At 36.5% G+C, this 25178-nt stretch overlaps 1 protein-coding gene across 1 annotated transcript in view; it reads left to right on the top strand.

Annotated features, from left to right (window-relative positions):
* The window catches only part of RAD51B (RAD51 paralog B), an 850987-nt gene that overhangs the window by 369679 nt on the left and 456130 nt on the right, over positions 1–25178 (top strand).

The raw sequence follows: 25178 nt of genomic DNA, 5'->3' as shown, positions 1-25178 counted from the left end.
GAAGTTCAGATATAATTCTGAGGTCATATAATCCTGAGTGATTGATAATGGTGGTACCCTGAAGAGAATAGGAAACTTATGATGAGGAGCAAGCTTGACATGGGAAATAATAAGTTCACTTTTCAGTTTGAGCTACCTCCTAATATAAAGTACATCAGAATCCAGATTTTCTACCTATGAGTCTGTGTACTGTTTTCATTATAACAGACTTTGTCTCTTAAAGAGGGGACCAGCCACTTAGTGTCTTACTGGGATCTTAGTATCATCTCATCAAGTAGACAAGTAGAAGCTAATGACTCTATGAGACATCAAGAATCAGTCAAACAGAATCTAAAGAAAGAAAAGATAGAAGAAAATGTAAAATATCTAATTGGAAAAACAACTGACCTGGAAAATAGATCCGGGAGAGAAAAGCAAAGGATCATTGGTCCACCGAAAAGCCATGATGAGAAAAAAAGCCTGGACAATATCGTCCAAGAAATCATCAAGGAAAATTGCTCAGAAGTCCTAGATCCAGAGGGCAAAATCGTCATCAAAAGAATCCACCTTTCACCTCCTGAAGGGAATCCCAAACCTAAAAACACCAAGGAATATCATTGCCAAATTCCAGAACTATCAAGTGAAGGAGAAAATACTTCAGGCAGCCAGAAAGAAATCATTCAAATATTGAGGAGCTACGGTCAGAATCACACAGGACCTTGTAGCTTCTGCAGTAAAAGACTGAAGGATTTGGAATATGATATTCCATAAAGCAAAGGAGCTGGAACTACAACCAAGGATCAATTGGAAGTTGAGCATAATATTTTAGTCAAGGAGATGGACATTCAATGAAATAAGGGATTTCTAGACCTTCCTGATGAAAAGGCCAGAGCTCAATAGAAAATTCAATCTTCAAATGCAGGTCTCAAAAGAGGCATAAAAAGGTAAACAGGGAAAGAAAAACCCAAATTTGTTATTCAATATGGGCAAACTGTTTACATCCTTATAAGGCAAAATGATACTTGCTAATATTAAGAATTGTATATTTATTATGATATATAAAAGGGATATGCATAGATAGAGGGAGTGGTATAAAGTATATGATATCATGATAAAAATGTGATTTAAGAGGGTGAAGAGAGTGTAATGGGAAATGTGAGTAGTCAGAAAAAAGTAAATTGCATCACAAGAAGAGGCACAAAAATATGTTACAGTAGGGAAAGAGGGGAGGGAGATGAGCATTGTTTGAGAGTGACTCTCATCTGATTGACTTCAAGGAGAGAACAACAAACTCAGGTAAGTACAGAAGTACAACTAGCTCTATAGGCAGTAGGAGGGGAAGGGGGAAAGAAAAGGGAGGGGAGGCTAAAAGGGAGGGAAGAAATAATAAGGGGAAAGGGAGGGGAGGTGAAAGAAGGGAGGGAAGACTGAAGAAGGTGGTCAAAAATTTAAACTATTGTGGAGGGGAAAGAAGAAGGGAGAACTAAAAGCATAAACAAAGGGAAAGGGGATGGAGGGAAAGACATAAATAGTAATAATAACTGTGAGTGATGAACTCTCTCATAAAACGGAGATGGAGAGCAGAATGGATTAAAAACTATCATCCAACAATATGTTGTTTACAAGAAACACATCTGAAATGGGGGCATACAAACAGTGTAAAGGTAAAAAGTTGGAACAGAATATGTTGTGTTTCAGCTGATGTAAAAAAAAGCAGGGGTAGCAATCCTAATCTCAGACAAAGCAAAAGCAGAAATAGATATAATCAAAAGAGATAAGGAAGGAAACTATATCCTGCTACAAACTATATCCTGCACCATAGACAGTGGAGCAATTTCATTACTAAACATATTCGTTCCAAGTGTTATAGCATCCAGATTCTTAGAGGAGAAGTTAAGGGAATTACAGGAAGAAATAGACAGCAAAACTATACTAGTCAGGGACCTCAGCCTCCCCCTTTCTGAACTTGATAAATCTAACCTCAAAATAAACAAGAAAGAAGTTAAGGAGGTGAGTAAAACTCTGGATAAGATAGATATGATAGATCTCTGGAGAAAATTGAATGAGGATAGAAAGGAATATATCTTTTTCTCAGTGGTATGTGGCATATATACAAAAATTGACCATGTATTAGGCCATAGAAACCTCACTACCTAGTGCAGAAAGGCAAAGATAATCAATGCATCCTTCTCAGGTTATAATGCAATAAAAATTATATGTAATCAAAGGCCATGGAAATATAAACCAAAAATTAATTGGAAACTAAACTATCTAATCCTAAAGAATGAGTGGATTAAACAACAAGTTGCAGAAACAGTCAACAACTTCATTCAAAAGAATGACAATAATGAGACAACCTACCAAATCTTATGGGATACTGCAAAAGTGGTTCTTAGGGGAAGTTTTATATCTTTGAATGCCTACATGAATAAAATGAGAAAGAGGAGATAAATGAATTGGGCATGGAGCTGAAAAAGCTAGAAAAAGAACAAATTGAAAATCCTCAAATAAATATCAATAGACATATTGAAAACCAAAGGAGAGATTAATAAAACTGAAATTAAGAAAACTATTGAATTAATAAATAAAACAAAGAGTTGGTTTTATGAAAAAATCAATAAAATTGATAAACCTTTGGTCAATTTGATTTAAAAAGAAAAAGAAAACCAAATTACCAATATCAAAAATGAAAAGGGTGAACTAACCTCTAATGAGGAGAAAATTAAAACAATAATAAGAAATTACTTTGCCCAACTCTATGCCCGTAAATCCAACAATCTAAATGAGATGAATAATTATTTTAAGAAATATAAATTTCCCAGATTAACAGAAGAGAAAGTTGAGTACTTAAATAACCCCATCTCAGAAAAAGAAATTTAACAAGCCATCAATGAACACCCTAGGAAAAAAATCTCCAGGGCCAGATGATTTACAAGTGAATTCTATCAAACATGTAAAGAACAGCTAATTCCAGTACTATATAGACTATTTGGGAAAATTTCTGAAGAAGGAGTCCTCCCAAATTCTATGATACAAATATGGTTTTGATACCTAAACCAGTAAGATCCAAAACAGAGAAAGAAAATTATAGACCAATTTCTCTAATGAATATAGATGCAAAAATTTTAAATAAGATATTAGCAAAAAGAATACAGCAACTAATCATGAGAATAATGCATTATGATCAGGGAGGATTTATACTAGGAATGCAGGGCTGGTTCAATATTAGGAAAACTATTAGCATTATTGATCATATCAACAACAAAGCTAACAGAAACCACATGATTATCTTAACAGATGCAGAAAAAGTTTTTGAAAAAATGCAATACCCTTTCCTATTGAAAATACTGGAAAGCATAGGAATAAGTGGAACTTTCCATGAAATAATAAATAGTATCTACCTAAAACCATCATCAATCACTATATGAAATGGAGAGAAAATTTGGTACTCAAAATTTTGTTGAAGTGAATGTTTAAAACTACAAATTAATTAATGAAAAAATCCAAAACAAATAGAAAAGGTAGCTTTCTTCATCCAGGATCAAACAGAGAGTAGCAAAACTTAGGTTCAAATCCTTATCCAATAGATGCTAATTCAGCAAGGTTGCTATCTTTGATAAAGAAGCAGGTTTATCAGATGTCTCCAAAAAAATTTGTCTAAAATTCTTTTAAAATCCTACGTGGAAAAACTCAGATTATTAGAGGTGAATAGGTGACAGAAGAAGGGATGTTTGAAAACCCTTTCTGATACTTAGTACTTGTATGGTGTTGTTCAAAAATAATTTTAACCTGTTTAACTCTTTTCTCAACTGTAAAATGAGGAGGATGGACTAGATTCTGGACCCTTTTGTTAAGGATCTATGACTATGAATTGTCTTCCAGGATATTGTTTTTAAATGCATAAAATAAATTTTTTTTAAACTTAAAATTTTCAACCCTATCTTAAGTACATTTGGAGAACAAGATGGGTGGAAACATTGGGAGGAGGAAGTATAGTTTCATTTCCAGTTTTAGTCATTGCTTTCCGTGAGAGCAGCTGAGTAGCAGAAGCTGAAAAGAAACTACAGTAATTCTTTCCTGATCTCGACTTTCCCTGTTTTTGTTTTGTTATATCATGGGTCAGCATAAGAAATTAGAATTTTTAGGGAGTTTTGTTGAAGCAGTAGAAGACCCAGTAAAAGTTCAGAAACTAAAAAATGCATAAAATATGTGCATAATATTGAATTACATCAGCATATTTTATCCTTTAGTACCATAAATATACACAATTTCTTTTTCTCTGGTATGAAGGTAGGGTGGAAAAATTTTACGTGAATTTTTCAGATCACCAGGGTGTCATGCTCCTAACTCCGCAGAATAGCTGTAATTCTTATGCATCTCAGTGTCCAACTGCCCTGACTAATAGATAATATTAGTAGTTGATAGCAGGGTAGAATGAATTGACAAGAAGATTTCTTAGTGTAATATAGAACTAGTTAAATGTAAGAATCAGATAAAGAAGATGAGAAAAGAATCTGCAAAGAATATGATTTAATGAAAAGCCTTGAATGTGTTGAATGCCTTAATAATGGAATAATTCTTCATAATTATTTTTAACAAAGAATAAGTAAATCATGCCATCCAGTCACTGAAAAACACATAAATAACAGTGGATGCTATGAAATGCAGAGGAAAAAAAGTCACAGTTATATACAAGCAAGTCAAAATTGGTCATCAGATTGAGGATATACAAGACCATTTGGAAGATATGATGGAAGATGCAAAAGAAATCCAGGAGACATTGACTCATAGTTATGGAGCATCAGACACTGACAGAGGTGACCTAAAAACAGAACGGGATACACAGTTTGATGAAGCAAATACTTGTACCAGCAATTCTTGAAGGTGGAAGAGTGATGCACAATAGAAAGATGAAGTCCTGGTGGATGAATTTACATCAACATAAATCACGATTATATGTTGCTTAATCTTATTGTTATATGTATTTATATCTACATGCACACATACACACATGCATACATATGTGTGTGTATATATATATATATATAGACATATATACTCATTTGTCATATGCAATCCGTATTAATTAAAGAAACTGGTAGATATTTTGCCTTTTCATTGTCACCATAATCCATTTACATGTTCTTGTTACTTTCCTTGAAGAAAGTTTTATTAGACTAATTTTTTCAATCATATGATAAATTTACCTAACAGAAGTTTTCTTCATATAGGTTTTAAAAATTTCTTCTCTGTCCCTCATGCCTGAAATGTTCTCTCTTCATTTCTGCTGCCTGGCTTCCTTGCCTTCCTTCAGTTCTCAGCCAATATATTGCCTCTCTACAAGAGAGTTTTCCTGTCCTCTTTAATCCTAATGCCTTTCCTGTGAGACTACTCTTAATTTATCACATATATATGTGGTTTGTAACATACTTGTTTGCCTTTTGCCTCCCCAGTTAGCCAGTGAGCTCCTTGAGAACAGGAATTGATCTTCAAAAATATATTTATTTGTTATTTTACTTATTTAGTATTCCCAGTGCTTAGTTAGCATAGTGCCTGGCACATAGTAGGTGCTTAATAAAAGCTTGTAGACTTACTGTGAAATAGTGGTGACTATGTAGAACTTCAGTTTACATTCAGGTATGATTTATTTAATTTTTCAAAAATTCTCTTATAACTTGATAAAACAAATGATTTATAAAAATAATCCAGTTCCTTTTCAGGATAATGTGTACTATTCCTGTAATTCTTGTTATAGTTCAAATATACATACTATTTTGGAATCAAGAGGTTCAGAGCAGCAACCTTTTTTTGAGATACAGGTTTCCTTGTGTGATCTTGTCAATGAATCATTATTATCTTTAATATTTGATCGAGTTTTTTCTCTGCCTTTTGTCTTAAGGTTGGTAGAAAGTATAAATCCAAGATTTCCTTAGTGTTACAGTTTAGTTGTGATCAACAGTAAAATTATATCCTAAATACTTAATGCATATATCTTTTAGTTATATTCAAAAAATATTTTTCCCAAGGAAAAAAGAAGGGAACAAAACCTGGATAGGTAATATCCACAATCTCTCCCGGTCCTATATCTATGATCTTCCAATCTCACTTTTCTGGGATCTTTTCCCATGTTATAATTATGAGTCAATACAGACATAGGGACAGCTAGGTTGCACAGTGGATAGAAAACTGGCCCTCCACTCAGGATAACTTGAATTCAAATCTTGCCTCAGGCACTACCTATACGACCCTTGGCAAAACACTCAACCCTGTTTGTTTGTATTGCCAAAGTGATATTCACAGCACCTATGATGATTGTGAATATCCTGGCACAATTCTGACTCTTGAAACACAACAGACTCTCCACACAGAAGGCAGAGCCAAAACATTTATTCAGATGCCAGAAAGCCAAATCCATCATAATCTATACCCAATAACAATGTAGAGGACAACACCATCCCCAAAACTTCCCCCTGCTAGGTTTCCCACAAACCAGTTCCATTAAATAAATCAAAAGCAGGCTCCCTTAAACAAAATCACAAACAAGCTCTTTCCCTCACCCTGCTGGCTAAGCAGCCTGCTTACCTGTATCCTTCCTAGCTCTGACTAGCCTCCTGACAAACTTCCTCCCAGCTCTATACTAGTTCATCTTTTCCTTTTCTACCCTTTCAGTTCCACCTTTTTAGCAAAATTCTCCCACCATAGGCTTCATGTGACTCAGACTTTAGAAGTGTGACCTAGGCAGGTCACATGGGCCTATTAATGAATGGGAAAGATCTTCCTATTTAAATTACCATTACATTGCCTCAATTTCTTCATCTGTAAAATGAGCTGGTGATAGAAATGGCAAACCATTCCAATATCTCTGCCATGAAAATCCCTAATGGGGTCATGTAGAAGTGGACATGACTAAAAATGATTGAATATAAAGATTCTACATGTTTACTCAATGAAGAATGTGTGGATTTGAAAAAAATATAGTAAAAATAAGAGAGGTAAATAATATCAAAATATTTAACTGTATATATATATATATCATTATTTAGACATCTGGGAGTCCCTTATTGATTTGTGAAGGGAAAATCTTAGCCAATGAAACCACAGCCCCTAAATCTTTATACTGTAGGACTTCCTTGTAATTCTACATTGACTAGTCCAAATCATTCCTCTCCACATGTTTCTCATGAAGATGCCCTTTACCCATAATAACTGTCAACATGGTAATAGCTGTTTCTCAACCTTTATCTCACTATGGTCTTCTTAATGCTCTCGGGTTCATTTTGCTAGCTACGTTTATCCTGCCTATACTGGTTTTGTGGTCAGAGTCTTACTGAATTGCAGGAAAAATTCACTTTCCTAGTAGATTATAAGCATAACTTGTCTTAGAAAAGATATAGTTCTTCATTTAAGTTTGGTTCAACTCTTTGTGATGCCATTTGTGGTTTTCTTGGCAGAGATACTGGAGTGGTTTGCCCTTTCCTTCTCCAACTCTTTTTACAGATGAGGAACTGAGGCACACAGGTCTAAAGTGACTTACCCACGGTCACACAGCTAGTATATGTGTGAGGTCAGAAATGACCTCAGCTTTTTCTAACTCCAGGTCTGGAGCTCTTATCTATCCATTACACTACAAACATACAAGTATAATTTTGGCACCTGGGTATATAATCCCCATTTTGCATCTTCATATCTGGGATTTTGTGGTTCCAAGAGGATTTAAATTCAGGATTAAGCTCACAGCTTAACTCAGTTCCTATATAGCATAGTTCCACCAGATTCTTCATTCTTCTACTCTCCTCATGCCATTTCTGCCTTCTCCCTCACCCCCTCCATAGATTTCCTTGCTAGACTGGCAACTTATGGCCTGTGATTCTGCCTCCAGATACTCTGTGGTACAAACTCATAGGTCTGGGGACCCCAATCACCTGAGCCTAGAACTGAACAAGAACAACTGAACAAACTAAATGGCCAATAGATCCAATTTTTTTAGGTCCTAGGGCCTCAAAGCAGGGAAAAGCAAGTATTTCTTTCCCCCACATCCATCTAAGTACATCATGTTCATACTTCTAATGTGAAAACCATCACCCTGTGGACAAAAAAGAGGATTATCCCAGTCGGCTAATTTTTAAACATGTAGGCAATCTTGGCTATAAGACTAATGGAAAGATGCTGCTCCCACCCATGTGGTAGGTGAGCATAATAATGCTAAATTATAATATAACATAATTATAATATAATAACATTTACATAGCACTTAGTATGTGCCAGATACTGTGCTAAGTGCTTTATACTATTATCTCAACTGAGCTCACAACAAATCTGTAAGGTAGTTACTATAATTATTCCCTTTTTACTGATAATGAAACTGAAGCAACTGGAGGTTAAGTGACTTCCCCTCTGTTACCACTGGTAATTGTTTAAGGCAGGATTTGAACGTGGATCTTCCTGACTCCAGGCCCAGTATTCTATCCCCTGCGCTAACAAGTATAGATTGCGTTATCCCACAAATTCACCTTTGCTGTCTTCCACATTGGTGCCTACCTATTAGGTAATTTCACTACATTCAAAGTCAGGTTCATGAGCATTGTATTTCTTATTTAAAAACACTCCCATGTTTAATACAGAATCTGGTATCACTATATTCTAGTCGATAGAGATATAGCCTCTAATGCAGAAAGACATGGGTTCATGCCATCATACCTTGACAAATCCCTTAAATTCTTATTGCCCCAAGCAACTCCCTGAGAGTCTAAATTGTAGAGAAGGTTCTGAGCTTTATGAATGGATAGAGGAAGTCTTTTCCCAGGACATTCTTACATTAATGATGTCTTAAGTCCAGTTTAAAAAAAAAAATGAGAATGATATTTTAGCTGCACAGACTATATTAAAGAGGTAATGAATTCTTTAATGAAATATATTTTAATTCATAATAGGACAGAAGTTAGGGTAGATAATGTCTAAATTTCTTTCCAATTCTGAAGTTCTCTGATTCTAATATTTAGAAGCATGGAGAAGTTCTAGAATAAATTCTAAAACATATAGGCTGATATATGTAGTAAACAGGGTCTAATGAATGAGATGCAAGTGTTTCCATGGTGGATAACAGTAAAATTTTACAGGGAAACAATTGCAGGAGACTGTAACATTTTTCCTTGCATGCAGAGTTTTACAAAACACAAGATGGAGCCTCTCTGTAATTTGTGAATGTGATTGGTTTGTATCCCTTTCTGAGAATGTCGTTGGTACTTTGAACACAATAAAGACATTGTTCCAATGGGGAAGAAGCAAATGAAATGAAAAGATTTCATATTTTAATACAAGGGAAGATGGCAGCATTTCCCTTGATCTGAGCTATTACTTTGTTCCATCTAGGGTTCAAAACAACCAGAATGCAAACAAAATGCAAAATCAAAACAACCACTGTGCAAAGACAAGATTTGCCTCTTAACTCTTTCGATAATCTCTTGCTATCTTGAAACAGATTGTTTGAAACTCTTTTGTGGCAAACTGGGCCTGTATCATGCCACTGGCTTGGTAGTTTAGACCCAATATTGGAATGAAATGAGACACTCATAAACCATTGATCATTTAACAAAAGAATTGTACTTAATCATAGCAGAAAAGGTATGCTCATAAGGATGCTGCATTGGCTTTTAAGAGATTTGCACCTCCAGACCCATGGAAACATCTCTCTTCTGCGCAGCAGGGTGTGTTGATGTTTAAAGGAAAATTGTTCATTTGGGCTTTGGCCCTAAAAAGGCAGAAGTGAGGACAAAGAAAATTAAAAAGAGTTTATTAAAATATAAATAAAATAAAATCAAAGTAGCAAGATGTTGATTGGCTGACTCCTAAAGATCAATAATGTCTTCATGATGAAGCCAGCTTTTCTTGACCTAATGAAATAAAGGCAATGTAGGTAGGTCCATATCAATAAAAAGGGATGCCTTTTAGTTCTCAGTTCCTCCCCAGTTTCCTGTACATTTATCAAGTACAAGCAGGTAGGAGGCAATTTCATACAGGATAAATGGCAGGTAATACAAAGCTGCAGACTGGGTGATGCCTCTTCCAAGACTGATTGCCAAGTAGTTCTGGGAACAATGGGCCACTGAGTCAGCATAGCTTTCAGTAGTGATTGTTGTGCCTTGTAACATTAAATCTCAAGGCTTTTGGACTGCAGATGGATGAGCTTTTTAATGTATGACTTTAAATGAAAAACAATCCTTATCAGAACTGCCTGAAATCACAAGGCTGTCTCCAGCTACAGGACTTGATGAGCCTTCGCCCCTTGAGTCCATCAAATCTTAGGGACAGATTTCTTGGGTTTTAGGAAAAGAAGTAGCCTAACCCCACATAGCAATGGTGGTGTGTGGGAGGGAGGGATATTGGACTATTATGCCTCCCTTTAATCTTATTACAAGCATTCATGAGGGAAAAAATTCAATATGCTTTTATAGAAGTCTATGTACATATTATAAGAGCAAAATAGATCCAGAGATGTGTAGTATTTGGATTCCATCAATCATTCAGAAGACTCTAAGTATTAAATTCATTAGACAGATTATTTACTTTTTATTCATCATGTGTGTGACTTTAAGAATTCTCATGCATTTATCAATGACTTTACCATCTGGGATATGAATTCATCATATTTCATAGTCTAAACAGAATTGAACTGCACTGGCCTTTGCAAGGGAAATCTCCTAGGAACACACCTGTTTCAGGTTCTAAAGAAACAGCTGTTAGTGATTCATTTAGTGGGTTTTCTTTCTCTTTAGAGTAACTCCTTGAGCATTCCACTAAGTGGTAAGTATTCTTAGAAATGCTTTCTTTTGGATAAAATGTCAAAGTAAGTCTTACCAGGCCACCACTGAATGTAGGCCATTTTTGCAGTTCCTGAGTCTAATACAAATTGAGGTTCAATATTTGCTTTATAACTTAAATTTCTTGGCTTAATTCCATGACTTTAGCTTGTGTCTTAAACCACTCACTCAGTAGGCACACCCTTTGTATAAGGTAGATATATTTTGTGATTACTTCATTACCAGATGGAGTCCTAAAATGGAAAGAGGGTTGCTAACTGTGATTCCTAAAATATTAAATGACTTGGTAGGGAATAAAAGTTAAAAGTCTGTAGCCATTATTCTTCATTTTTTCACCTTTTATCTAATGGATGCTGATTAATCTTTACTGTGTCCTAATTGATACCTTCTCACAGCATGGAGGTGACTTACAAAATTCATATGTGCCTACTGGAAACACTCATGGATTCTAGAAAGGCCTCAGTCATGGTCTAGACAATAGACTGAGTCTGCTTTCCATTGACCAGTCAGAGGACAGAGACACTCAGTTTTTTTGCGTATGAAACAGAAAAACACAAAATGGCTTTGAATCCAGTTTAACCTTTTTATACTTATCTAGTAACAGTGTTAGAGTGGGATAGAGAGAACAGAAAGTGGTAAGAATCACATAATTTTTAGACCATTTATAAACTTTAATTCAACATGGTCTCCTAATGATTGGGGACAAACTGAAATAGAAAGACAGATGACTAATTCATACACAAGCATCCCTGTGGACTGTATGTTGACTTAGTTTTAAATAAAACATCATCTGTCTTTTATTTTATTTTACTTATTTTTAAAATATTTCCCAAATACATTTTAATCTGATTCAGGCCAAGCTTAAGATTGTTGAAGGCCACATGTGGTTCATAGGCCTCATGTTTTCCTCCTCTGATCTAACTCACCAATGAATGAACATGCTGTTGGAGAAGATGAATCATCTCCATCCTTGCTATAAATGAAACCAGAAGAAGGAAGTTGCAACTACATGGAAAGATAGACTATGGGTACTACTTGGAGCCTCAAAGAAAGGAATTAGATTTTATGCTCCAAAGCCAAAAGAAACAATATACGTTGGGTATCAGAGTGTCTTGTATTTCAATACCAGGGATAATAATTTGTACGAAGACCACCATGAAAGCATGTGCAATTGACGTAACACTTGTAAATCTTTTAGAAACTTTATGCTTATGTATCATTAATATTTTCTTTGATAAAAGAATTCCATTGAGAACTGCTATATATGCAAGTCCGAATATTATCTCAAAAAATAAAATAGATTTTATTGTAACTGAAAAGAAAAAACATTATTGATATGGGAGTTATTCCTAAATCAGTGGTTTGTTTACAATCCAACCACTGACTTGTTGTGGCAGCAATCAAAAATTAATAAAAAAAAAAGGAAAAGATATGGCATACTAGCATCAAACCTAAATAATCAGCAGTTAGAAATTGGAAATACACATTATAAGGGTTATCAACACTGATTATAGTTATATGCATTTGGAGCTATTTGGAGCTCTATCCTCAGAGCATAAGAAGCATGCTTTGCCTGGTTCCAGCCTACATACAAAAGGTTGCAGAACCTGCTGTCATAGAAACAAAAGAAAGTCCGTTGAAAAGGAGTGACATCAACTCTTCCATTGGCTTTGCCACATTCAGACGTGAACTCTTTGTAAGAAGGTTATTAGATAGAAACTGCTTTCAATTTTGGCCCGCTCTCCCCAAGGACTCTAGGTGTTGGAAGGAAATGTTTGTATTTCTGTTTTTTCTATCCTCAACAAATATTTCTTTGTAAAATTAATTGATCTTAATTGGTTAAATAAAACTATGGTCTTGATCAATGGCAGTTTATAGTGGGAGAAAAACGCTAGAATGAACATCTGAGCCCATAGCATTAGAGAAAGCCTTGCGCAGAAACCCTAAAGGGAGAGATGTAGCCAGCCAGGGGTGAACCTTTTCTCTGTTGAGCTCAATTTGTCTGTATCATTGGGATTTGTGATGAAAATGCTTCAGAGCTAATGAAGTCTATATACAGAAAGTTAACTATTGTGTTTGTGTTTCCAGATATGCACACATATATTTGTATTCACATCTATATAACTATATACATGTGTATATATGTATAGATACTGTTATATGTATATTATAGATCACAGGTACATTTGAATATTTTTAGTATCTCTAGAGCCTTGCTCATATTAAGTGCTTAATAAATATTTGTTGAATTAAATAGAAAAATTACTCTGAAAGTTTGTGATACTCTTGGATAAGTAACTACTTAGTTCCTAGTATAATGGTTAATGAAGGAGCATAACATCTACAGGACTAATTACATGAAATCCCAAATTGAATGAGTGGCAACTTGGTAGTTCAGTCAATAGAGAAAGCTCTGAAAGAAGGAATACCTGAATTCAAATTTGACCTCAGACATTTACTAGCTGTGTGACCCTTGACAAGTCACTTAATAATACATACCCCTAGAAAATCTGTAAAGATCAAATCAGATAATATTTTAAAGCTCTTAGCACTGCATCTGGCAAATAGCCAGCACTCTGTAAATTCTTATATGTTCAAGAAATATTCAGGTATATATATATGTATATTCAGGTATATATATATGTATGTATATATATATATATATATATTCAAGAAACATAATGAGTGGAGAATATTTCACTGGGTTCGAATGAGAAGGCTTGAATTCAATCCTCATTTGCCCCACTGGTTTGCTGCTTGGCCTCAGACAACCTACAGAGCTTTTTTCATTTCTCCATTATTAAAATAATGATCATTATGACTATCACTCTGAAGTGATATGAGAAATAAAAATAAAATATCTTTAAAGTACTCTGAGTTCCCATGTTGGAATGGCATTGTAGAAATGTAGTATTATAATTTTTAGTTGAAGCTTCTAAGTATAAAAAAATTCATTTGTACTATATGATTTCTCATTTTTCCAATTACATGGTTTCCACCCTTAACATGGGAAAAAAAGAGAAGCATCTATTAAAACAGTGTCAAAGAGAAGTTGCACAAATCATCCAACTCCTGGAGAACTTCACTGAGAACATCTGGATTTTTATAATTGGCAGGCAATATGTATTCCTTAAGAGTCAACACTAAAAATGGGATTTGAACTCAGATATCCAAGTAATCATAGTTAGCCCTATATATATATGAAAGCAAACACCGAACCTGATTTGATAGGTATACCAATACCAATGCAGATCAGTACTTAATTTGCAACTTAGTCTTATTGTGTTTCCTGTGGGACACTGAGAACTACACTGATTTCCCTTGGGTTATATAGTGAGTATATAGCAGAGATTTTGAACCCAGGTTTTCCTAACTCACAAGTCAACTTTCAATCTACTACCTCAAGCTATGTCTCATATCTTTCTTTCTAATCCTGATATATGATGCTTCCTTTTAATTCATTCTTTTAATTCAATTCTGTAAACATTCATTTAGTACCTACTAATTGTAAGATATTGTGTGTGCTAGTCTACAGGGAAACTACTGAGTTATGGATAGACAGAAAAGAAATTCTTCCTGTCATCAGAGAACATATGTTTTATTGGATATTGGGGTTGGGGACCATAGATAAGTAAATACAAGGTTATTTGCAAAGAGTTGAGGCAGCAACAAATCATGAGTTGAGGGAAGATATCTGAGAATAGCCTGGAAAGATAATAATCGTTCAGAGAGGAGGAAATGGAAAGACATTTGTTCTAGACTTGGGGGCAATCTGTATAAAGGAAGAGGTGTTGGAGAACCAAATTCAGGTAATAGCTAATAGACCAATGAGGAGGCTGTTACCAGAATTCAGAAAATAAATAGGTGGTGGTCATGTGAGTGGAGACAATCAAATAGATGGGGTAAAAACCTCTATGATTTTACCACCAAATGAAGGTAGTGAGTGAGGGAAAAGCAATTCTTTACTTCTCTAAAGCTTTTCAATTTTCCATTCAAGCTGAGATCTTCCTAACACCAACTCCAAAACACTTTCCATTATATCACATTGCATGTCTGGAATACTAAGTAATATAGTTGGCACACTGAACCTAGTAGTGTATGGCCTAGGGAAGAACGTTACTTTTACAAGCACATCTGATACTATCCAGTTTTCAATATTTAGCCCTGCTCTCTGATAAGGGACAGTCATGCGTCTCTAATTTCCTCATAGACATCTCAAAGTGGATGTGTGTAGGTGTCTCAGAGTCAGTATGTCCAGTACAGAACCATCCTGAGTCTTTGGAAATTGTTTGAGATAGTTGCGTTGCTGAGAAGAGCCAAGTCTAACAAAGTTGGTCATTTCATGATGTTTCTGTTACTATGTGCAATGTCCTCCTCACTCAGCTCACTTCACCCAGCATCAATTCATGTAAGTCTCCAGATTTTTTTGAAATCTGTCTGCTCATCAGTTCTTATGGAGCAATAATATTCCATTACATTTATATACCACAGCTTGTTCAGCCATTCCGCAATTGATGGGCATCCCCTTAATTCTAGTTTCTGACAACCACAAAAAGAATTGACATAAATATTTTGTACATGTGGGTCCTTTCCCAATTTTTATATCTTTGGGATAGAGACCTAATAGTGCTATTACTGGGTCAAAGGGTATGCTCAGTTATATAGCCCTTTGGGTATAGTTCCAAATTGCTCTCCAGAATGTTTGGATCAGTCCACAATTCTGATGTTCCCACATCTTTTCCAACATTTATCATTTTCTGTTTTGTCATGTTAGCCAATCTGATAGGTATGATGTGGTAACTTAGAGTTGTTTTGATTTGCATTTCTCTAATCAATAGTAATTTAGAACATTTTTATATGACTATAGGGAGCTTTAATTTCTTCATCTGAAAACTGCCTGTTCATATCCATTTACCATTTATCAATTGGGGAATGACTTGTATTCTTATAAATTTGACTCAGTTCTTTATATAATTTATAAATAAGCCCTTTTTCAGAGACACTGGCTGTAAAACTTATTTCCCAGCTTTCTGCTTCTCTTCTAATCTTGGTTGCATTGGCTTTGTTTGTGTGAAAATTTTTTAATTTAATGTCCTCAAAATTATCCATTTTGCATTTCATAACATTCTCTCTCTCTTATTTGGTCATAAATTCTTCCCTTCTCCATTGATCTGACAGATAAACTACTCCTTGCCCTGCTAATTTATTTATAGTATCAACCTTTATATCTAAATCTTGTACCCATTTTGACTTTATCTTGCTATATGGTGTAAGATGTTGATCTATGCCTAGTTTTTGCTATCCCATTTTCCAGTTTTTCCAGAAGTTTTTGTCAAATAGTTCTTGTCCCAGAACCTGTAGTCTTTGTTTTTATCAAACAGTAGATTACTATAATCATTGACTACTGTGTCTTTTGTACCTAACCTATTCCCCTGATCCACCATTCTATTTCTTAGCCACTACCAAATAGTTTTCAAGATTGCTGCTTTATAATTCAATTTAAGATCGGGTATGACTAGGCCATCTTCCCTTGCATTTCTTTTCATCAATTCCCTTGATATTCTGTGCCTTTTGTTCTTCCACATGAATTTTATTATTTTTTCCAGCTCTATAAAATATCTCCCCCCACAAACCCTCTTGTCTGCCAAACTTTCTTATTACTCTCTAGCATACTACTAGCCTTTCAGGGCCTCTGATTTTTTTGTTATTGTTTAGTCATGTCTGACTCTTTGTGACCCCATTTGAGGTTTTCTTGGCAAAGATACTGGAATGGTTTGCCATTTCCTTCTCTGGCTTATTTAGTTGATGAGAAAACAGGCAAACAGGGTGGAGGAACATGCCCAGGGTCTCACAGTTGGTGTTTGAGGCTGCAGCTTGACTTAGGAAGATGAGTCTTCCTGACTTCCAGTCTGTCCCTCTGTCCCCAGCACCACTCAGCTGCTTTGTAATCACCTCTGATTTACAACCTCAACATCATCTTCAATTCCTCACTTTTACTCATCCCAGCTGTCCAATCACTTGTTAACCTTGTTTTTCTCCTTGACCCCCCTACTCAATCATATACGCTATATCTTAGGTCAGGCCTTTGTTACTTTTCTGCCTTTAGTCTCTTTGCTCCAATCTATCCTCAGCTCAGTTGTCAAAGTGATTCCGTTAAAATGCAAGTCTGATGTCCCCCCTCTGCTAATTGGGATCCAGTCCTTAAAAAATACAGTTCTCTGTTTGGCATCTAGGGCTTTATAATCTTACTCCATCCTATTCTTTTCTGCCTTCTTACACCTTACTCACACTCCCCACAATTATAATTCTGGTACGTGAAGTACCATGCTTTTTCTCTGGTTGTCCTATGGGGCAACTAGGTAGCACCATGGAGAGCCCTCCAGATCTGCAGATAGGAAGATCTGAGTTCCAACTGGCCTCAGACACTTACTAGCTTTGTGACCCTGAGCAAATCCCTTAATCTTTTTTGCCTCAGTTTCCTAATCTGTAAAGTGAATTGGAAAAGGAAATGTCAAACCACTCCTTTATGTTTACCAAGGAAACCCCAAATAGGGTCACGAAGAGTTAGACACAATTAAAATTGAAGAACAAAGTCCCCCATACTTGGAGTTCTATGTTTCTTTACCTCTGCCTCTTAGTTTCCCTGGCTTCCTTCAAGAATCAACTTAAATCCTACCTTCTGTAGACCTTTTTCAGTCCTCCATCCTCTTCCTCATGCCCTTAGTGGTAATCCTACTCTTTTCAGATTGCCTTCCATCTATTCTGTATGTATCTTTTATGTACCTAATTACATATTGTCTCTCCCAAATCAAATGAGACAGTATCTTTAAAGTGCTTAACACAATGCTTGGCACGTAGCAAGTACTTGTTAGATATTCATTTCCTCCCTCCCATTAGAATGTATTCTCCTTAAGATCAAGGACTGTTTGTTTTTGTAGGGGTTGAGGGGGAGAATACTTTCTTTGTGATCTCTGCTCTTAGTGCCATGCCTGGTACATAGTAAGCCCTTAAATGCTTGTTGATTGCTCTAACTTGTGGTCTCATGATCCAACTAATTGACTTAATCAGTGAAATTTCTCTTATACTTTATCTTGTAATATTTGGTTACCCAGATTTGCATGGTTTTCCATTGCTGCTGACATTGCTTGTGTTATTTTAATAAAACATCCAGCCCTTACTTTTCAATTCATTCCCATGTTTGGGTTCCTTGAGGGTCAAAACAGCATTGAAACCTTCTGTTTTCTTGAACCTGAAGTAGGACATGCCTTGAAGAAAATATCCAGATACAATTGTTGTTCTAGTCTCTATCATAGCAAATCCAAATATCCTGCAAGAGTGGTGAGAGTGTTTTCCTGATTGGTCTTTTGATCTAAATGGTACTAAGATCCATTGCTATTTCCTCTTTGAAAGCAGAGATAGTATGTCTAGTAAGTGTGAAACATTATTCCACAATTAATAAACTCTACTTCTATGTGAGTCTCTAGAAGATGATGGATTTTTTTTCTCTATTTTAACTATAATCTGCTTTGCTTTTATGATGAGGTGATCTTTTAGTAGAGAAATAGTTTGGGAAATGTCACATTCTGTATACCAAAATGTAAATAAGAATTCCAATTTATGTTTTCTTTTGTCTAAAGAGCTCAAAGCACTAACAGCCATAATGCTTTGAACTTTCTTATTAATCCTGTGAAGTGATTTGGGAGAGAGGGGGCTGGGTGCAGTCAGAAAGACATGAGTTCAAATCCTGCCTCAAACACTTGCTAAAATGTGTGATCTAAGTCATTTCATTTTTATCAGTTTCATTTTCCTTTTATGTAAAATGAAGAAGTTGGACTAGTTAAGGTTCCTGTAAGCTCTAAATTTCCTAATTCTTTGATTCACTGTACTCAACACCAAAGGATCTCAAAAAACAGATCTATAGAAACTCTTATTGACATTTATAGCCCATGGAGAGACAACATAAAAGACAATGTAAATGCCATCATAAGAAGTAGAGACTTCAGTATCTTACCTAGCGCTAGAAGTATCTTGAGAGCTCTTTTCTCATTGATGTTTTGATAAAAGAAAATGTGACATCAAAACCACATTCCTTGTAACAGGTTTGTTTTTTGGAAGTCATTTAAAAACCTAGGGGAATAGTCCCTAATTTCTGTCTGTCAGAGAAACTCTTCCTTCCCTCCCACTATTCTTGTGAATATTCCTTGGTTTACCGTAAGTTGCTCTCAAATCCAGAAGGTGACTGAGTTAATAAACTGAGACACCTCTTACTCATTTATTTGTAGTGAGACTCCGGACCTATGCTGGAGAAGAATAAAGCTAGGTGTATGTCCCTCTACGGGGACCACTGAGGGATTGTGGAAACCTTTCTCTAATACTATCTGCTCAAGCCCTTCTTCTAGTGTGTTCTCACCACTCTTAACTGCCAGTGAGTAGTGCCAAGGTTCAGTTGATCAACTGATATCAATTTTTACAAAGATATTTACTACGAAGATAAAATATGATCATAAGTTATAAACATTTTCCCCCATATCTGGTGGTGCATTCTTTCCTATACTACCTTGTTCTCAGGGGTAGGCGGCCTCATACTTAATGCATCTTCTACACAACATTCATTTCCAAATATGTCATGGTTGATGGATGAATTTTCATCTCTGCTACTGCTGGACTTGGCCAGGCATGTTGCTCAAGGACTTTTCTCTTCACCATCTGGATTTAAGCATATGCTGACATGGACTTCATCCATCAAAATTCTTGTGGTTCACTGTCCTGACTTTTTGAAGTATACAAATTAATAGTATTTTCCAATCTTTTTTACCTAAAAGCAGGATAAAAAAAATGATATAAATAGAGACAGGAGAAACAGCAAGACCATGTGTTCATAGGCTGCATTTCTTTTATTTAGCTAGCACTTAACATCGTGCTTTAAGGCTCCGAAAGTTCTTTACAAATATTTTGTCACTTTATCCTCACAGCATCCCTGGGAGGTAGGTGTTATTATTCCTGTTTTGTAAATGAAAAAATTAAGGCAGACAGAGGTTAAGTGACTTGCCCATGATCACGTAGCTAGGAAATGCCCCTGACCAGATTTAAGCTCATGTGTTTTTGACTCCAGGTCCAGTGTTCCATCCTTTGTGTCACTTCACTACTCACTTGCAGTAGCTCCAGTGGGGAAGATAAAAGCCTAAAATCTCTTTTCCTCTCTTGGACTTTCAGCAGTTCTTCACTGCAGGAATGAAGACTAGTTCTGCCTTGTTTTGGCTGGTTAGATGATTTGGAACATCACCCAGTTCTCAATTCATAGCTAATCAAAGAGGCTTCTCTTCAAACCATTGTTAATGACCTGGAATTAGTTCCTGGATGTGTAAGCATGTTTCAGTGTTCACACAGAGATTACGTTAGATAAGCACACTGTGCATATTCATAAGGAGTGGGCTTCTTGGACAGTACCCTGTTAGACTTTCATTCATTCACAGAAGCAAAAACTATTTCTTGAGCAGCAAGATAGCATATGTGCTACAACGGTAGGCCTGGAGTCAGGACATCTTGAATCCAAATCTGGCCTTATATGTTAATAGCTGTGTAACAGGGGTTAATTACCTAACCTCTATCTGCCTCCTTTTCCTCAACTGTAATAACACCTGTCTCCCCAAGATGTGATGATTCAATGAGATAATATTTGGAAACCATTAGCACATAGTAGGCACTTAAAAAACCCCTCCTGCCTCCCTTTCTCCCTCCCTCCCTTCCTTCCTTCCTTCCTTCCTTCCTTCCTTCCTTCCTTCCTTCCTTCCTTCCTTCCTTCCTTCCTTCCTTCCTTCCTTCCTTCCTTTTCTTTTCCATATACATCACACTGTTCTCAGTGTTGGGAGATAAAAAGCAGCACAAAATGTGGTTATTTCTCCCTTTTAGCCCACCACTGCCTAGGGATGGTTCCCTCCTCTACCCAACCCCTGCTTTTCTTCACCATCTCTATGCCTTTGTAATGACTGTCCTTCTAACCTAACATGCTTGTTCTCATGAATTTTGTCCTTTAGCATCTATGATTTCATTCAGAACTCAGCTCAAATACCACCTTTTGGAGGAGGACTTTCCCACAGCCATTATCTGCTGGTGCCTTTCCCTCCAAAGTTACCTTATTGCTGTACTGTATATATGTATCATGGCCTCACAGATGGCCTTCTGGGCTTCAAGTACAGATATCTAGGTTTGAATCCTCCCCTGATATTTTTTTTTGCTGTGTGACCTTGAACAAATTACATAACCTCTTAGAGTGAAGTCTCAGTTTTCTCATATATAATACAAGGATAATAATAGCCCCCATCTTACAGGATTGTTGTGTGAACCCAAAGAGATAATACTTGTAACTTGTTGTTGTTCAGTCATTTTCCAGTCATGTTTACTCCTCATGACCCTCATTTCAAGTTTTGTCAAAGGAGTTGGAGTGGTTTGACATTTCCTTCTTTAGGTCATTTAAACTGAGACAAATATGGTTAAGTGACTTGCCCAAGGTCACACAATTAGTAAGTGTATGAAGCTAGATTTAAACTCATGAACATGAGTCTTCCTGACCCCAGAGCTGACCCTGTAACCACTGCACCACCCATAATTCTTGTAAAGTGCTTTGCAAATATTAAAAGTACCATATGGATTTTAGATATTATTATTCATAGTTATGTACTACCTCTGTCATGCAGCTTTGGAGTAGAGCTCACTTGAAAGGCATGTAGTACCATTAAGATGGATTAAAGTAGTTTACTGCTATAACCAACCATAGCAAAGGAGGGTATGGACAGAGGGACAGAAATTTCGTCAGTTATTGCACCTCTAACTTCCCCCATTTCTCCTGTTCCACACGGCACAGGTGATGCCCCAGACCAGCAGTGGGTTGGTTACTCCATTTGAAGACTCAGAGCTGCTGCTGGGGGCTTGGATTTCCACCAAGTTTTCGGACAAAGGGCCAGCCTTGGCAACTGCCACATCACTTGTGGGGTGATGGGGTCAAGAAACAAGGACAAGTAGTAAAAGGGAATTTTCTGGAGATACATCAAGAAAGTCTATTCTAATTTGTGTCATAAGCCATCAAGATGAGGAAGGTGGCACTATAGCTGTGCAGCATCAACCAAGCTTGTGGGAGATTTTCAGCGGCCTGTTATAACTAATATGACTAGCACCTAAGACTTAAAGAGGACCAGCATTTTATAGAAGGAACCAAGCCTAAAAGAGAGGGACCAGTCACTCCTCCAGCTTTTCAGTCTCCATTAAAAAGCAAACTCTTTTGAGGTAGGGGGAGAAAAAAATAGGAAAGAGAAAAGAAATTTACATGATAACTTTGTTGTATATGGAAGGAATGACAAGTAGTACTTGGTAGATTTGTAGTTTCATGTACCATCATTTTTTTTTATTGTACTGTGTTATGGAAATACTTGTTTTGTTTTTGTGAATTGTAAATAAAATTTTTTAAAAAAGAAAAGAAACAAAGGGCTACATAAAGACAATGTCTGTTTTGGCTCTTTGGTCCTCCAAATACAGCACAGTACTTGGCATAAATTGAGAGATTCATAACTGGTTTTTGATTGATTGCCTTGGTGAATAGACTATTCAGGGTGTTCTACTCAAGTGAGGGGAAAATAAAGGGTAAATCTTTGAAGATACTTCTCTGAAATGCACTACCACTGCTATTCCCCTACTCACCCTGTGAACCCAGTCCCTGCCCTCTTTCCCGCAGCACTGGTCTAGTATCCATAATACATAATACTTCTTACCTATCTTTTTATCTCTGGGTTTCACCAATTCTAGAACAAATGTTTATACTCAAATTACTCCCTGTCAAAAAGTGCCTAGGATAATTTGAGTCTGGTCCCTTTTTTTTCCTCCTCCCAATACAGATAAATCTTACTTTAATCTATCCCATACCAAAAGAAGCTGTTTTAATTTATATGATATATTGTCCTTTTCTTAGAAGTCTAAGTGGAAGAAAAAAAGAGAGGGGCATAAGGGGGATCTTCCTCTGCTTTCCTTATCCCCTAATCTTTTTTCCCTGTCACTTGCAGTAAAACTCTTAGAAAATCTCAAAATTGCTATAAAAGAACAGAAATATATTTTTTGAACTTTTAAGATTGGTCTGAGGGTCTGAATTTATTTATATTGATTATTCTGATATATTATATATATTTATTATTCTGATTTTGAGATGAGAATTTAATTATTTACCAGTTTGCATTTCCTTTGCTATCTCCTGCATACAGAGTTGAATTTAGATATCTAATTATAATATTTATGTGGTTACTGGCCTGAGCACTATAAAACTACCATGCCATTAGCCAAGAAAAAATTTTCTAAGAGGAGAATATACAAATGAACTCAGCACAGAGAGATTAAGGGGTGCAATCTCAAATTTAGTTTACAAGTATTTTAAGAAAAAAATTCTTATCATCCCCTCCCCCCAATATTTTCTTCAGCATTTTTTTGGGTCTCCTTTAGCAAGTTGTTGATTTGCTTTTCATGATTTTCTTGCATCACTCTCATTTCTCTTCCTAATTTTTCCTCCATCTTTCTTATGTGATTTTCAAAGTCCTTTTTGAGCTCTTCCATGGCCTGGGACCATTGCATATTTATTTTGGAGGTCTTGGATGAAGAAGCCTTGATGTTTATGTCATCCCCTGATGGTAAACATTGTTCTTCCTCATCCAAAAAGATGGGAGAGAATATCTGTTTACCAAGAAAGTAACCTTCTATAGTCTTATTTTTTTCCCCTTTTTTGGTCATTTACCCAATCAATTACTTGACTTTTGGGTCCTTTGTCAAGAGTAGGGTATACTCTGGGAGTCTATAAGTTCTCAGTTCCTCCAAGGTGGTAAAATCAAGGGAGAGGAGTTTACTCCCTGACCTGGCTCCTGGCTGAGATTCATCTCAGCTGCCCAATTCCCCCAGGGTCTTTATCCAGCAATGGAAACCAGTTGCTGCCTGCCCAGCCACCTTAGCTGTGGCCTGCTGCTTCTGCTGCCACTGCCCATGGCAATTGCCTGGAGCCAGAGCTAGGGGAGAGCCCTGCTTTCTTGTCATGGAGGTAAAAAAGCTCTCTCACTGACCTTTGAAGCTGCCTTTGGCACCTGTGGGTTCAGGGATATGCGAACCATCACTGCTCCTGGGGATTCCACCCCTGAGGCCTGCTCTGGTCCTCCTTGGGTCATGCTGCCAAGGCTGGGCTGGGCTTCCACTTCCCTGTGCAGCAGACCTTTCCTGTTGGCCTTCCAGGTCACCCTGGGCTGGAAATTTCCTCCACTCTGTCATTCTGTAGCTTCTGCTGCTCTAGAATTTGTTGAGAGTCTTTATTTATAGGTATTTTATGGGCTATGGGGGAAGAGCTGGAGTATGTGCATCTTTATATTCCACCATCTGGGCTCCGCCTCCCCCTAATTTTTATCAGTGGATTAAAAGATCCTCCTGATGCAGCCAGTCTTCGAATGGTATCATGTTTGTTTTTTGTAGCAAGGAATGAAATATGCTTTCCCTGGGACAACTCTATATACAATAGGTTAGGAAATTTAGGATGACCTTATCTGAATCTTTTTCCATTTAGAATTATTTTAACCTAGTGTTTTTTTCCTAATTTTTATATAATCTTCTTTCCCTTAGAAAGAAACTCTAGAAACTATACTTGTGTGGTTTGGAGTGTATGGAAATGGGGTAAAAGGGAAGAAAGAATGAAATATAAAGAAAAAGACATTAAGTGACGGAGGAAATTTGTGTTGTTCAGTCATTTCAATCACATCCTCTTGTCCAGCTCTTTGTGACCCCCATTTGCAGTTTGCTTGGGTCAGAGACTAGATTGGTTTTCCATTCCTTCTCCAACTTATTTTACAGATAAGGAAACTGAGGTAAACATGGTCAAGTGACTTGCCAAAGGTCAAACAACTAGTAAGCATCTGAAGCCAGATTAGAACTCAGGAAGATGAATCATCCTGACTTCAGGTCTGCTACTCTATTGAGACACTTCCCTGCATAAGAAGGGGAGCTAGGTAATTGGAACTGACTGTGATAATTCTCTGTATGGTTTTTAGTTCAACTCTGGGTCTAGGCAAGTCAGGAAGATCAACTCACTGATTTCAAATTTAGGGATTAGGAAATTTTAGCAAGGAATGAAACATGTACCTGTAAGTTGCTTTTGGGAGAGATAGCATGTCCATAATACAATAATAATAATAATAATAGTAGCTAGCATTGCTGTAGAACTTTAAGTTTTACAAAGCACTTCACATGTGTTATTTTATCCTGTAAGGATTAAAATTGTCCGACCTGCAATAAAGGAGACTGAAGCAGATCTCTGAGTCAATGACACATTAGGTTCCATGGTCCCCTCTGTTTCAGAAATAAGACATGGGA

This window comes from Notamacropus eugenii, chromosome 1 (assembly GCF_028372415.1).
Source record: "Notamacropus eugenii isolate mMacEug1 chromosome 1, mMacEug1.pri_v2, whole genome shotgun sequence".
Classification (NCBI taxonomy): Eukaryota; Metazoa; Chordata; class Mammalia; order Diprotodontia; family Macropodidae; genus Notamacropus; species Notamacropus eugenii.
Note: the sequence above shows the minus strand (reverse complement) of the source record. Positions and strands in the feature narration are given on the sequence as shown.